The sequence below is a fragment of the Mastomys coucha genome, unplaced genomic scaffold (genome assembly GCF_008632895.1).
Source record: "Mastomys coucha isolate ucsf_1 unplaced genomic scaffold, UCSF_Mcou_1 pScaffold11, whole genome shotgun sequence".
Classification (NCBI taxonomy): Eukaryota; Metazoa; Chordata; class Mammalia; order Rodentia; family Muridae; genus Mastomys; species Mastomys coucha.
In genome coordinates, this window is record NW_022196893.1 from 29,330,524 (window position 1) to 29,345,087 (window position 14,564).

General features: G+C 45.1%; 1 protein-coding gene across 1 annotated transcript in view; it reads right to left on the reverse strand.

Annotated features, from left to right (window-relative positions):
* LOC116081969 (olfactory receptor 10AD1-like) overlaps nucleotides 1-9,669 on the reverse strand; it is a 28,083-nt gene extending 18,414 nt beyond the window's left edge. Inside the window, exon 1 of the mRNA XM_031358760.1 lies at nucleotides 9,481-9,669. The gene's annotated coding sequence lies outside the window, so the exon portion shown is untranslated. The remainder of the gene's footprint in view (nucleotides 1-9,480) is intronic.
* Between the last annotated feature and the right edge of the window lie 4,895 nt (nucleotides 9,670-14,564).

The window sequence follows — 14,564 nt, forward strand, 5'->3', positions numbered from 1 at the left end:
TTTTATAATACTCATTTTTATTGTTATAATATTTTATAAATTTTAAAGAATATGACAAAAAGATATTGAAGGGGGGTCTCTGGGAAGAATTAGGGTACAAAAGGAAAACAAGATTGTGATTTAATTCTATTTACTTAAAATATGTTTTTAAATGTTAACAAATTCAGATAAATTGAAATCATGTAACTTTTCTCATTATAACGCAATAAAACTTAAAAAAAAAAAGATGAAAGCAAAGTGTTGTCAGGAAGGTGGAAAATGGGGTCATTCTTCCACACTGTTGGTAGGAATAGAGTCCAGCTGTTATATTAAACAACGTTTCCCAAACAAGTTTGAAATAGGTGTACCATCTGATGCAGAGGTATCAAGTTTGGAAGAGCATAATTAGCATGCTGAAGAGCATCTTTACTTTCACGTTCACTGCGGTACTGTTTGCAACAGCTAGGGCATGAAATCAAATATCTTGTCACTACTGGGGAGTCCTTCCATGGTTGTCACATGTTACCAGGGAAATCAGGGGACCCTCTTGGGTTTTTTAGTCTTGTTAATAAAAAGAACTTAAGATTTGACCCTGAAGAAAGGTCAAGGACACGTTTATTGGCATTGACAGCAAAAATCTCAAGTCAGGCAAGATATAAATCTTGACAGCTGCCCAGAGGAGGGAAATGAAGAGAAAAAGAGGAAATGGTGTCATTTGGAGTCAGCGGCAAGAGAGCCGGGCAGCTGCATGGTGGACAGGCAGACGAGCAGCCTCACGGTGGGGAGGGGAGGGGGGCTTCAGAGAGAGAAAAAAGCCCAAACTACCAGAGGAAACATACGAAGTGACCAAAAAGGTTTTGTTTTTCTAAGTCAGGACTCAGGAGGGTGGCAGACCTAACAGAGCCTCCATGTAGCTAGCTCCATGGTGACTGTGCCAGGCAGTGTGAAAGAAATGTAAATGATTTCATTAAAGGACTGGGGATACAAGCTGGAAAGACGCTGTGGGCAGAGGCTGGTTAACTGATCGGAGCTGCAGTATTGTGGAGAGCTGAATGTTCCTCATCTGAAGGCTGATTACCTTTACCTTACTTATGGTGGTCTCGCTTTAGCCCCTGTAACTACTTAACCTTACTTATGGTGGTCTAGCTTTAGCCCCTGGAACCACTTACTGTTCCTTGCTCACTGCTGTCAGAACCAACATCCTGTGACGAATAGATAAAAACCTTTGGGATCTGCTAACTTAGCAAACCACTAGCTTTCCACCAAGCCCATAGCATCTCGGGCCTCTGGGAAGGCTTCTCCATCTTGCTATAACCACCTCTCTGCTGTTCCCACCAGTGCGCAGTAAGCTGGTCTTGTTGCTGTGAAGAAACACTATGACCAAGCAACTCGGAGAGGAAAGGGTTAATTTGGCTTATGCTTCCACATCACTTTTCATAATCAAAGGAAGTCAGGACAGGGATTCAGACAGAGCAGGAACCTGGCAGGAGCTGATGCAGAGGCCGTGGAGGGGTGCTGCTTATTGGCTTACTTGTTGCTTAGCCTGCTTTCTCATAGATCCTAGGACCTCCATCCCAGGGGTGGACTCCACCCACAATGGGCTGGACCCTTTTCCATCAATCACTAATTAAGAAAATGCCCTATAGATCTTATGAAGGTTTTTCCTCAACTGAGACTCCTGAGGAAGCTGCCTGACTCCATTTTGAAGGCAGGAGCCATTTTGTTGTATTGTTTTTGTTTGTTTGTTTGTTTTGTTTTTGTTTCTTTCCGAGACTGGGTTTCTCTGTGTAGCCCTGGCTGTCCTGGAACTCACTCTGTGAACCAGGCTGGTCTCAAACTCAGAAATCTGCCTGCCTCTGCCTCCCAAGTGCTGGGATTGAAGGCGTGCACCACCACTGGCCAGCTTCATTTTGTTGTATTGTTAAAAACAAGTTTCCGTGGGGAGGAAAGGGTGGGGGGGGGGCGAGGCTGTGGCACAAAAGCCTGTACGTGGGATATGTCCTACTTCCTAGCTGGGCTGCCTTGAATGGCCTCGGTGGGAGAGGAAGCACATAGCTCTGCAGAGACTTGAAGTGCTAGTTTTGGAGGGGACACCCAGGGGGGAACGGCTTCTCCCGGAAGAGAAGGGGAGGGGGAGATGGAGGAGGATTGTGGGAGGGGGAAACCAGGAAGAGGGCAGTGAGCAGGAGCATCCTAACCCTCTGTAATCAGTGACCACGTGAGGGCGATGTTGTGTGTGTGTGTGTGTGTGTGTCTGTGTGTGTGTGTGTGTGTGTGTGTGTGTGTGTGTGTAGATTTCTGTACTTCCTGACTGTTCCGTTGTCCCCCTTGTAGAAACCTGCTTTGCGACCACTCTGACTTTATTCCTTAAAAGGGCCTGAGGTGCCAACTCAGCAGATGCAGCATGCTGTCTCTAACCCGAGTTAGGAGGCACTTGTTGGCCAGCTCTCTGATGCACCTGAATAAAATGAAACTTGCTTCAAAATTGGCCCCGACATTGTGACAGTGGTCTTACATCCACCCCGTGGGATCAAGACTCCCTTTTCTCTGATGACTATAGCCTGTGTCAAGTTGATGTAAAACCAGCCTGCGCACCTTATTTGTTCTGTAAACTGTAAAACTGCAAGAAACTACTCTCACATTGGGACATGGAATTTGGGGTAACCCAGGTCATGGTCACTCAAAATGGCCCCAGAATAAATTATTTCTAATTCTCTTTAAGATGAGAGGTTTTATTTTTCTCTCATAGACAGGGCTAATTACTCCTCTTACCTCTTTAGCTTGGATTAAGGGGGATCCAGCTTCCTGGGGGGAGTGGGTGGCTCAAAATCGCTGAAGGGTGGTCTCACTTTCCTAAGAAAGTGATCGTCCTTAGCCCGGTAACTCATCTGCCTGACTGGGGTGTTAAGGGTGTTTGTCTAGTATGTGTAAGACACTGTGGTTGTTCTGTTTTAATCTCCAGAATGTCTGAAAGCGAACAAGCAATGAAATAGCATGTTATACAGTAAAAATGTATGCTATTTATTTATTTAATAATTAAAAAACCCAAGTCTTGCTTTGAACTTGAATCAGAATCAGAACACAAAGTGAAATTTTAACTGGCCGGCAGGGATGACACTGTTTTGAAGCGCCACTTGTGTCCCTTATTTTGGCTATAAGACCATTGCAACACTGACCCCAAGAAACTAGAATTCCCCTGAAAAGCCTGAAGTCTGGGCCTGCCAGAAGGAAAAGATAATTGTTAGGTCACTTTACAAGTGGGCCCACACTCTCACCTAGGACCACCTAGTGTGCACATCTCTGGCTGTCTGTTAAAACCAAATCTCACTTCCAAAGAGGAACTTGGAGGATACCTGGACCTACGTGTTCCCTGCCCAGTGTGGCCACATCAGATAAGTTTCCTTTCTCGGCTTTTTATTATTTACTTATTTGGGTGTTTTTCCTTTTTTAAAAAGATTTTTATTATTGTTATTTTATGTGTGTTTGTGTGTGTGTGTGTGCGTGTGTGTGTGACACCTATGTATGGGGGACCACAGAGACAGGAAGAGAATGCTGGATCCCTGTAGCTGGGGTTATATGTGGTCGTGAGCTGTCTTCTAGGGGAGATGAGACTCGAACTCAGATCCTCTGCTAGAGCAGCAAGTGCTCTTAACTACTGTGTCTTTCCAGCCCCAGTCTGGCTGTTTGAATTGGATTATCAAGAATGGGTATCAAACCTGACTTCTCCAGGCACAAACTGTGAACTTAAATTTCATAACAAAATGCTTCTGTCATCCCTAGCTGGGTGGCTTGAACACAGAACCCATTTTCTTTAGACATAATCACTGAAAAATGACCTTCAAGGGCATGCATTAATTTAGTAACAAACTATGTAAATGCTCATGCTTGCCCATGTAAATGCTCATGCTTGCCCGTCTCCCAAACCACACCCCTCTCAGGAAACACTGGAATTCAGTCTGTATAGGCAGAGGGACTTTGGGTTGGGCTAGGCACACCTGAATCAATTCTAGAGAAATGTTACTCATTGAATCTCAAGTTTTTTTCTCCTACAAAATGAAGATGAACTCATATAATTCCTGGCTGGCACAGATTAGACAGTATACATTAGTTTCCATTGAGTTTCCCCTCATCTCCCTGTGGTTTTTCTTCATTTGGAAGGAATGCTACAAAGACTTAGCTAGCCCCACTCCTAACCCAACTGCTCCTGTGGTGGAGAGGGGAGGATGTTGCCTCCCTTCTCCCATCCTCCCAAATATTTCACTGTCAGAAAGACTGTTCTCCGCTCTGTAACCACTAGTCCCCAGCTGCTGCCCAGTGACTTATAAATCCACACAGTTAAAGCCTAATTGCTCGTGACTCCTGCCATCTCACTCCAAATGGCCAGACTTAGGAAAGACACATGGTGCTAAAAAATCTTACTATCAACAAGGAAATGACCACCCACCTCTTCTCTACTCAACTCTGACTCCATGCAAACAACCCAGGAGGCAAGGCAGGCCCGTTCTCTTAACATCTATAATGGGATGGACCACAGTTCCCCCCAGGGAAGTCCAGCTGGTGGCCTGATGATTCACAGGTTCTAAAAAGACCAACTTGATCAGATTTTAAAACCTTACCAGGTCCTTAAAGCTCTCAACTTAAAGGTCTTCCACTGGGCATCAGATAATGTTTCTCTTACAAGTGCCAGAACTTACTGTAAAACTTGGACAAATTTTAAACCCCAATGTCCCCAAAGGGCTCCCAGGTAGAAGTAGCTTTATGGTGGCAAGACATAGACTTCTGGCTATGCAGTAGTCATACGTTTTGGGCCCCATTCTGAGTCAGGCCACTTCAGCCCCCAAACATGAGACAATCTCACTTAGGGCTCTCCATCTGGGGCTTAGAGGTGACACTTACACAGATTTGGCCTGTGTCTTCTGTATGACCCACACCCATGCAGCCTTCTAGAAAAATCTCCTCACTAGTTAGAGGCCCCCTATTAAACATGCCCCTGAGGATTTGGCTCTACCAGAGGCCACTATTCATTGTGAATCCTACAAGGAGGCTGCTCTGTCGGACAACCGAAGGTATCAGCAGGCAGCTTGGCATCTACTCCAGGATGCCTTGGTTTCTAAGCCCACCCTTGTCCTCAGTAGATCCCTCAGGAAATTCAGGTTTTCAACCAGCGCTTCGAGGGCACTGTTGTAGATAGAGCTCAGAAAACAAGGTGCTGCTGCCTGGATCCTCCTAATAGGAGACACTTAGCAATTGTCACTACATCCGGGTGGGGTGGGGGAAAAGCCTTTTAAAGTCTGATTGAGTCTCTCCACTGCATGGGATTTCTTTAGACCTTGTAGTTCATGTCTGAAGCTTGTAGCTGTTGGGCTGATCCTGAAGGAGCTTTCAGACCCCTTTGCAGACTGTTCGGCAAAGAGGAGCTGTGTCAGGATAAGATTGGCATCTACGCTTTACCCACATGCCCCCTAGCAAGCACGAAGATGCATACCTTCACTGTATGGATAGAGGCATTCCCCCCTAAAACAGACCTCCCATCCTCAGTTTGATAATAGCCTGGCTTTCATTTCTGACACTACTCAGGAAGTGAGAGAGGCTGTTGAGATGGTTACCTCTACATAGCTTGGCATCTGCGGTCCTCTGGGAGGATGAGGAGGGCTAGTTTAATTGTTTTCACTTTGCTCACGCTTGAGTCTCCACAGTCCCGTCTCCTCTCGGTTGTGTCTTTACAGCCTTACCTGACTCCCAGGTCCACAAGTACCTGCATCCCTTTGAAGTTCTTGATGGCAGAGATGTCCTCCCGACACACATCTTATTAGATCCAGAGACCTATTATCTGTTTCAGTGTTACATCCTTCAGACAGATGATGAGCAAGGCCGTTCCTGGGTACCAGGTTAAGTATATCCCGAACCAGGATCTGCCCCCTCCTTTAGTTTGTTGTGTGTGGGATTATTTCTTTACATCAATCCAGAGACTGGGTCTGTCCTCAGACCTTCCCACAAGATAAAATGTTTCCCAGGCCATGTCAAGTCTTGATGTATCCCTAATTGCAGTCAGGTTACAAAGTCTGTCCTGGTGTGAGTTTATCTGTTCAGAGTCAAGGTGGCTGTACTCCCAGAAGCTCAAATGGCTTCTTCTTGTCAGCCTCTTGGAGATCTTTGTCTCCTTTTTCTGACGAGGTTCAGGTGAAATCCATCCTTAAATCCCAGTGATAAGTCCCGTTGAATGAACTCCAGGATCACTGGGCCCTGTGCTGACCCCTGGGCTTCTCATCCCACAAGCACTGTTCTCATGTTTACCTGTCTCCTCCAAATCTTCCCATGGTGCTCTTTTAAACCATTATGACTTTTGTTATATTTCTCTGCATTCTTGAGCATAAGACCCTTTGTTTTTGTTTGAATTCTGCTCTGTTTCTTTGGCTCCTGCTTATTTAATCTTCCTGTGTGATTGGTTTCATCCACATTACAAGCCATTAAGCTCCATCTGATATTGTCTCAGGGCCATCAATCATTATTGCCTACATCAAAACCTGTCTCCAATCACCAAGGATCTCTTGACCTTACCCCTTGCCACAGTCTGGCCTTCAACCTCCTGAAGGTCCCTTTTCTCTTCCAAGTGTGGCTCAAGTATTTTACAAAGCATGGTCATATCACCCCATATCACAACAACGATGCTACGGTCCCTTCTCATCTCTGAAGCAGAGCCAGAGGCCAAGAGAGGTGCCCCTTGTCAGTGACTCTATATTGTACGTTTGTCAGGGGATAAATGCAGGGACAAGAAAGTTGAGAGTAGAGGACTGAAAGCATAGAACTCAATCCCTCCTCGCTAGCACTCAATCCCTAGCAGCGTGGAGTGTGATCCAGAGAACGGATGCCCTATAATTAAAGCCCAGTGACCAATGGCACCTCACCCCAAAGGAGAGTCTCAGGAAGGGCAAATGATGCTGTAAAATGTGCTTTCTAGCAAGCTAGAGATAAATACAACCATCTCTTACCTGTCCAACTAGAACTGGACAGAAATAGATAAAAACGCCAGGTGACTTCTCTTATGTGCTCTAAAAGGATCTCCTTTCTCCTCAGGACAGCTGATTTCCTCCCAACTCTCTCTCATCCCCACCTCTATCTCTCTTCCCAGTCTCTCCCCTCTCCCTCCTTCTCTGGGAATTTTTCATTGTTTCTGTCTATACTGTCTATTCTTTATTAAAATGTTTGTATGGATTTTTGTCTCATAAATGTTTTACCCATGCACTTTGGCTCACCATTCCAGATGCAGCACACTGAACTTTGCCCCTTTACAGATACACTTATGCATCCTTTCTTTTTTCTTGGCTCCTAGAAACAACCTCTCTCCACTTCCCCGAGACACACAACAACAATAACAACAACAGCAACAAGGACAACAACAATGTGTGGGACACCTGTTCTTCACAACCTTTAAGAGAGGTCTGTGCACACATCACTTCTCAGCCTCTTGTCCCAAGGGAAAGGAAAGGAAAATGCCAGGTGGAAAAACAGACACAAACACAAACAAGGAGAAAAGACAGAAATGAAACAAAGTAACCAGAGGGAGGGAGGAAGATCAAGACTGTGGGCTGTGACCACTGGAAAACACATAGTTCTGGTAGTTCTAGGAACTGAGACACTGCTCCACAGCAAAATTAACACATATTGAAACGGAAACAAGCTTATGACTGCCGGTTCCTAAGACCATCCGAAATGTGTGTTTTCTCATGGTCACGACCCACAGGTTGAGAACCACTGCACTAGAGAATATAGAAAGACGAGGAGAAGAACAAGGAAATCGAATTAAGTTGGACTGAAACACAATGAGAAACTGAGTCAAGCATATAGTGAACCTGGATGCTTCATTCCATTTGGCTAGCTTTCATACTGCTGAGAGGTGCTATGCATGTACAAATGTTATTGTTAGTTGTATCCAGCTCTAAACTCTGAGTTACAATAACTGGCCTGACAGGACATGCCCACAGGTAGAATATTGTCATTAATTTCATAAGAGTAACCAACCACTTTCTGCCTGGATAAGGCCTACTTCCCAAGTTGAACCCCTACTTGATACTGTTACTGAGGTCAAGCACTTGTGGCTAGCCAGGTCACAAAGCCCAGACACGACCCCCATACCACCTTGCTAAATGGGTATAAAATTAAGCAGACTCCTAATGATTTATTGTTATGCCCATAGACAGGGGTATACTCTTAACTCTCACCAGAGAAGTTTCTTTTTGCAGGAAATGAATGGCAAGTCATACAGAGACTTAGAATTGGTCAAGGTGCAGAGATGAGAGACTGAGGAGTGCATAGCCCTAAATCAATGTCCTTGTCGTCGTCATTGTTGTTGTTTATCAAACCCCTTCCTTTCAGCATCCAGGGCTCATTGTGCAGGACAGGGCAGAAAGAGTCTCAGAGCCAGAGCCGTGGTGAGTGACTGGAAGGAAACTGTTTTCCAAGCATGCTAGGGCAGCTCCACAGACGATCTCACAGCAAGTGACAGCATGCACAAGATGACATAGGCTCAAGCCAGACAAATCCTCAGCATGCAGAGAGGGGAGGTGGGAATGAAGTCCCACTCCTAGCCGAGAGAGCAAGTGATAGATTCAGGAGGGGTAGTCAGCTTTCTCTAAGGGTGTGGTCCCTGGCATATTGTCTGTGTTCTCACAGAAGGTCCATACACTCAAGAGTGTTGACAGGACATGGTATATTTGACAAGCTAATAAAAAAAAAAAAAAGATTGCACAAAGTTGGCTGGATAAAAGCGGATCTGAGAGGATCTGGAAGGGAGGGAAGAATGAAATCGAAGCATAGCAAAATTCCCAATGAACTAACAATAACAAATGCCGAAGAAGGGAAGATAAAGAAAAGGTTAATATAGAGAAGCACACCAGAAGACCCAGACACCAGAAGACTTCGCCTACAGACAGGGACAAAGAAATGAGTAAGAAACCCCTGGTGGAAGGAGCCAGGGAGACTGGGCATGCTTGGCGAGTGATGCAGAAGCAGAACTGGGGAGCTGGGTACTGGGGAGCTGGGTACTGGGGAGCTGGGTACTGGGGAGCTGGGTACTGGGGAGCTGGGTACCGCCCCAGGCTCTAGGAAGAAAAGACTAAGCCAAGTTGTCTCTTTTTGCCTGCTCTAGGAAACTGGACTCTATATGTCAGTCACATCCAGACTATTGGCCTTCTGCCCCAGCCAGGAGGGCAGGTGAATGGACTGACACTGTGAGGGAACTATGGAGAGAAGACACAGAGGAAGAAGTGACCTGTTAAAGATCCAGGACAGCGGAGACTCTGGGAGACTCTAGAGAGGGAGAAAGTGAGCAAGGGGAAGATTAACAGAGTCAGAGTTGTGACCCCTCTCTCAATGGCCACCGTGCACAGAGCCCTGTGTGGTGTGAATGCAGGTAGTCTCTGAGAGACCCAGAATAGGCTTGGCTCTGGTGACAAGGTCAGAGACAAGGTCAGCTTCATAGCAGAAGAGAGTTCATTCACTGACCTTGACCGTGGGCTTTGGGACACGCTGATGAGGACATTGTGCTGGTCTTTGATGCAGAAGAGATTCAGAGTGACGGTGCAGGGCGTTTGCTGCAGACTAGCTGTGCATTTATAGGGTTGTGGACTTGGGCTCCTCTCCTCCCAACCCTCCTTCCTGTCTCTCAGGAGTGCTTGTCTGAGCACGTGATCCCTTCTCCCTTCTAGTTGGTTACTATGGCAGCCAAGTGTACTAAGGCCAAGTATTTGATCTTGAGGCCTGACCATTCCAAGTGTGTCCCTGGGGGATGGTTTTACTTGGTCCATTTCAAGGCTCCCTTGTGAGGACATGCTCATGGCAAGTGGCCTAGAGAGCCAGCCCAACACACTCCCAGGTTTTCTTGAGAAAGTTGTGTTCTACTATAGAAAAGGACCTAGCAAATATGATGTTGTACTTTCAGGTCAGGAAATCCTTAACTCTTGTCTACTTAGTTCCCAGCTAAACTTTGAATTGATTTTCTTGTTAGGGTTTCTGCTGGCTTAATGGCCATCTCTTAGGTTGTCAACAATCATTTTTGTCACATCATCATAGTGTTCAATCCAGCTGTCAGTGTCACCTACCAGGCAGCTTGGCACCCATACAGTGTCAGGACTATAATAAGGTGGCTAAGCACCCACAGAAGATCTTCCCGATGGAGCAAGCATGTCCCTCTATGTTGATTTTCTCAGATTCCTCATCCTCTTGCCTTCTCCACTATCATAATTCTCTTCTTCAAAAGGCAGATTTACTCTCCAGTTCAGTCTACTCATCACTCTTTCCTAACCTTGATGTCTACTGACTTAGCTGCCCTTTAAATTCTTCATGGTCTAGACCAATTCCACAGACTCCCAGCAATTCTTCTACTCTCACACTTCTTTTCTAGACCTTGGGTCTATAGAGCATGGTGGTTTGAATATGTTTAGTCTAGGAAATGGCACTCCTGGGAGGTTTGGCCTTGTTAGAGTGGGTGTGGCTTTGTTGGAGTAGGTGTGGTCTTGTTAGAGTGGGTGTGGTCTTGTTAGAGTGGGTGTGTCCTTGTTAGAGTGGGTGTGTCCTTGTTAGAGTGGGTGTGTCCTTGTTGGAGTGGGTTTGGCCTTGTTGGAGTGGGTGTGGCCTTGTTGGAGTGGGTGTGGCCTTGTTGGTGGGTGTGGCCTTGTTGGTGGTGCCCAGTACAGATGAGTCAGGCTTCTTCTCGCTTGGACATAGTCTGCTCCTGGCTTCCTTTAGATGAAGATGTAGAACTCTCAACTCCTTCTGCCTGTCTGGATGCTGCCATGCTCCCCACCCTGATGATAATGGACTGAACCTCTGAACCTGTAAGCCAGCCCCAATTAAATGTTGTCCTTTATAAGAGATGCCTCGATCATGATGTCTGTTCACAGCAATAAAACCGTAACTGAGACAGAGTGCAAATCTGTGCTGCTTGTATCCTAACTCATTCTAAACGTGGAGGGTTCTCAACTCCAGCATGCCTTCTGCCATCCTCTCCCAGTTTGGGTTTTTACTTGGTCTAATACACTTGGGATATCTTGACAATATATCTCAATTTGTATATGATAGGGTACAAACTCAAAACATGAAGAAGTAGACATTTGCAGTATAAGATGTCTGATGCTTCTTCATATAGTGTCCTGGCTGGGGTTTTGATTTTTGTAATCAACTTGATGTAATAATTTAGGGTTATTTGGGAAGAAGAACCACAGTTGAAAAAATGCCTCCATCAGATTGCCTGAAGGTGAGACTGTAGGACTTTTTTTTTTTTTTTTTTTTTTTTTTTTGATTGGTGATTGATAAGAGAGGGCCTAGCCCTCTGTGGATAGTGCCACACCTGGGAAGGTGGTCCTGGGGTGTATAAGAAAGCAGACTGAACCAGCCATGGGAGCCAGGCAGTATGCAGCACCTCTCCACAGCCTTTGCTCTAGTTCCTGCTTCCAGACTCTTGCCCTGGCTTTCCCTGGTGATGGAATGTAATCTATAAACCCGTTCTTCCCCAGGTTGTTTTTGGCTATGACATTTTGTTACAGCAACAGAAAGCGAGCTAACATATATAGGCACTCAAAATCTCAGAAGCCAACTCTCGAAGCTCTTTAAAATGTTTGAGAACAACTTGGGCTGAAAGACGCATGGATATAAGAAGTAAGAAGCTCCTTGCTCATGTTTCTATAACTTCTGTAACATTTTACTCACAGGATCCCAACCCAAACATGCTGCAGGGTTCCGACTGCACTCCCTGGTATTTCTTTCCTAAGAAGTATTGACTCAAGTAAGTTGTGGTTTTGTCTAAACGTTGCAGTATTGAAATGTGGCTTCCTTTCTTCATCTATCTATCTATCTATCTATCTATCTATCTATCTATCTATCTATCTATCTATCTCTGTTTGTCTGCCTGTCATGTATGTATGTATGTATGCATGTATGTATGCATGTATGAATGCATGTATGTGGTTTTGGAGACAGGACTTCATGTAGCCAGCCTGGTCACACGCAGCCAGGTTGTATAACCAAGGATGGATGAGCTTGAAGTCAGACTTCAAAGTGCTGAGGTTTTAGGCATGGACCACCAGGTTTGTGCTGCACTTGGCATTGAATCCATGCCTTATACATATCAGACAGGCGCTGTATAAGCTGAGCCTGGCTCCCAAGCACCACATCTCATGGCAGATCCATCTGGTGCATTTTGGGATGAAATTGTAGTTATACCAAAACAAGAATTATCCAAAATGTGGTCTGACTCTGGAAACTTCGAGTCCAGAGGGAATACATATGTATTTGAGGTCTCTACATAGTTCCATTCATTAAGGTTTAGTGCCATTCTATAATTTCATATGCAGTTTTTTCTATGAAGTTTCCATTCTCATTAAAATTATTTCAATACGCCGGGCGGTGGTGGCGCACGCCTTTGATCCCAGCACTTGGGAGGCAGAGACAGGCAGATTTCTGAGTTCGAGGCCAGCCTGGTCTACAGAGTGAGTTCCAGGACAGCCAGGGCTATACAGAGAAACCCTGTCTCGAAAAAACAAAAAAACAAAAACAAAAACAAAAACAAACCCTAAAATTATTTCAATGTGCTTTATATTTTTCATACAATTTGAAATATTATTTCTCTCTTATATTCAGAACCAGCAAAAGCTGAGTGGATGGAAAGCCAGAGAAGAAAAATGGCTACCAGAGATGAGAGAGAGAGAGAGAGAGAGAGAGAGAGAGAGAGAGAGAGAGGAATGGGGAGAGACTGATCAATGTGGGAGAGCTGGGGAAGGGAAGGTTGATCAATGGGGAGAGGCTGATCAATGAGTTCAAAGACACATAGCTAGGAAAGATAAATGTAGCCTCCCAGTCCAAGGCAGGGTGAGCAGAGCAGCAGCAGAGCAGCAGCAGAGCAGCAGCAGAGCAGCAGCAGAGCAGCAGAGCAGCAGCAGCAGCAGCAGCAGCAGAGCAGCAGCAGAGCAGCAGCAGAGCAGCAGCAGAGCAGCAGTATTGCATTGTGTATTCCAAACTAGCTGAATGAGACCTGTTAGGATGATTTCACCATCAGAAGTGGCAGGACTGCATGGTGGTGATTTGGTAATGACCACAATTTCATCACTGTATAATATTTTCATGTATCGAATCATTACACAGTACTCCATAAATGCATATAATTACCATTCATCAAAAATAATAAAATAGATCAATTAATGTGGCACATGCCTTTAATCCCAGCACTTAGGAGTCAGTTACAGGCAGATTTCTATGAGTTCTAGGCTAGTCAGGGTTACATAATGAGACTGTCTAAAAAATTTTTTTTAACTTAAATTTTTATACCTTCTACTCTTTTTGTAGTGCTACGATGATATTAGATTTTTTTTTTGTATGTGTGTTAATTTTGTATCCAATAAGCTGGGTGGTGGTGGTACACATCTTTAATCTCAGCCCTTGGGAGGCAGAGGCAGGCTGGTTTTGTCTACAAAACCCATGAACAAAGACAGCTTTGAACATAAAAGCCCCTTGTGAGGCAAGGTAAGCAGAGATACAACACTTTACTGCATGTTGGTGGAGGTAAACTGCTGGTAAATCAGGATAAGGCACACGGATGGCAGCACAAGAAGCCTTACCATGGGATGGATGGCAGAGGCAGAATCTGCCACGAGTGAGCCAGCAGCAGTGCCCTAGGCCTGGAGTGGTGGCATGTAGACCAGAGAAATGTCAAGGTGCAGGGGCTCACAGGGTATGGGAGACATTGTTCTGCCAGCACATGAAGAACATACAGGCTTGACTCGACATAACCACTGTGCCTACCAGCCTTCACCTCTCACCCCAGGAGCAGAAGCAAAAAGACTTAGAGAATAGCTTTAAAACAACATCGCTACCCTGGGCTACCACATTGTATATGTGTGGATGGGTTGGTGGGAGTGGAAGCATGGGCTTGTCTGTTTATTTGCTTGTATGTATAATTTGGCTATATTTCCGTTGTTTTTGTCTTTCTCCCCTAACACTTTATAGTATGTTAGTTTCTATTTTTAAAATATTTTATTTATTTTCATGTGCATTGGTGTTTTGCCTGCATGTATCTTGGTGTGAGGGTGTCAGATTCATGGGAACTGGAACTATAGACAGTTGTGAGCTGCCATTTGGGTGCTGGGAACCGAACCTGGGTCCTCTGGAAGAGCAGCTGGTGCTCTTAATCTCTGAGCCACCTCTTCAGCACAGGTGGTTTCTATTCTTAAGTGGATATTTTTCTCTCTTAAATTTTACAATATATTATATTATGTTTAATATATTTTCCATTTTTGAAAATGAATCCATTCTCTCACAATTTCATGAGTGTATATAATACAGTCTAACTGTATCATCCCTATCCTCTCCCTATCTCTCTTCTCCCTCTCCCATACCAAGCTCCCATCCTTGTAATAAACCCATTCCCCATGATTACAGCTTCCTGATTTGTGACCCACTGAGTTTAGTCAGAGCTGCCCACATGGACATTGGCATAGAGCCCTCCACTGGAGCATGGCTAGCTCACCAGGGCCACTAAAGACAAAGATGCCCTTTCCCCAGCAGCCATCAACTGTAGGTCATGCCTAGAAGACAGT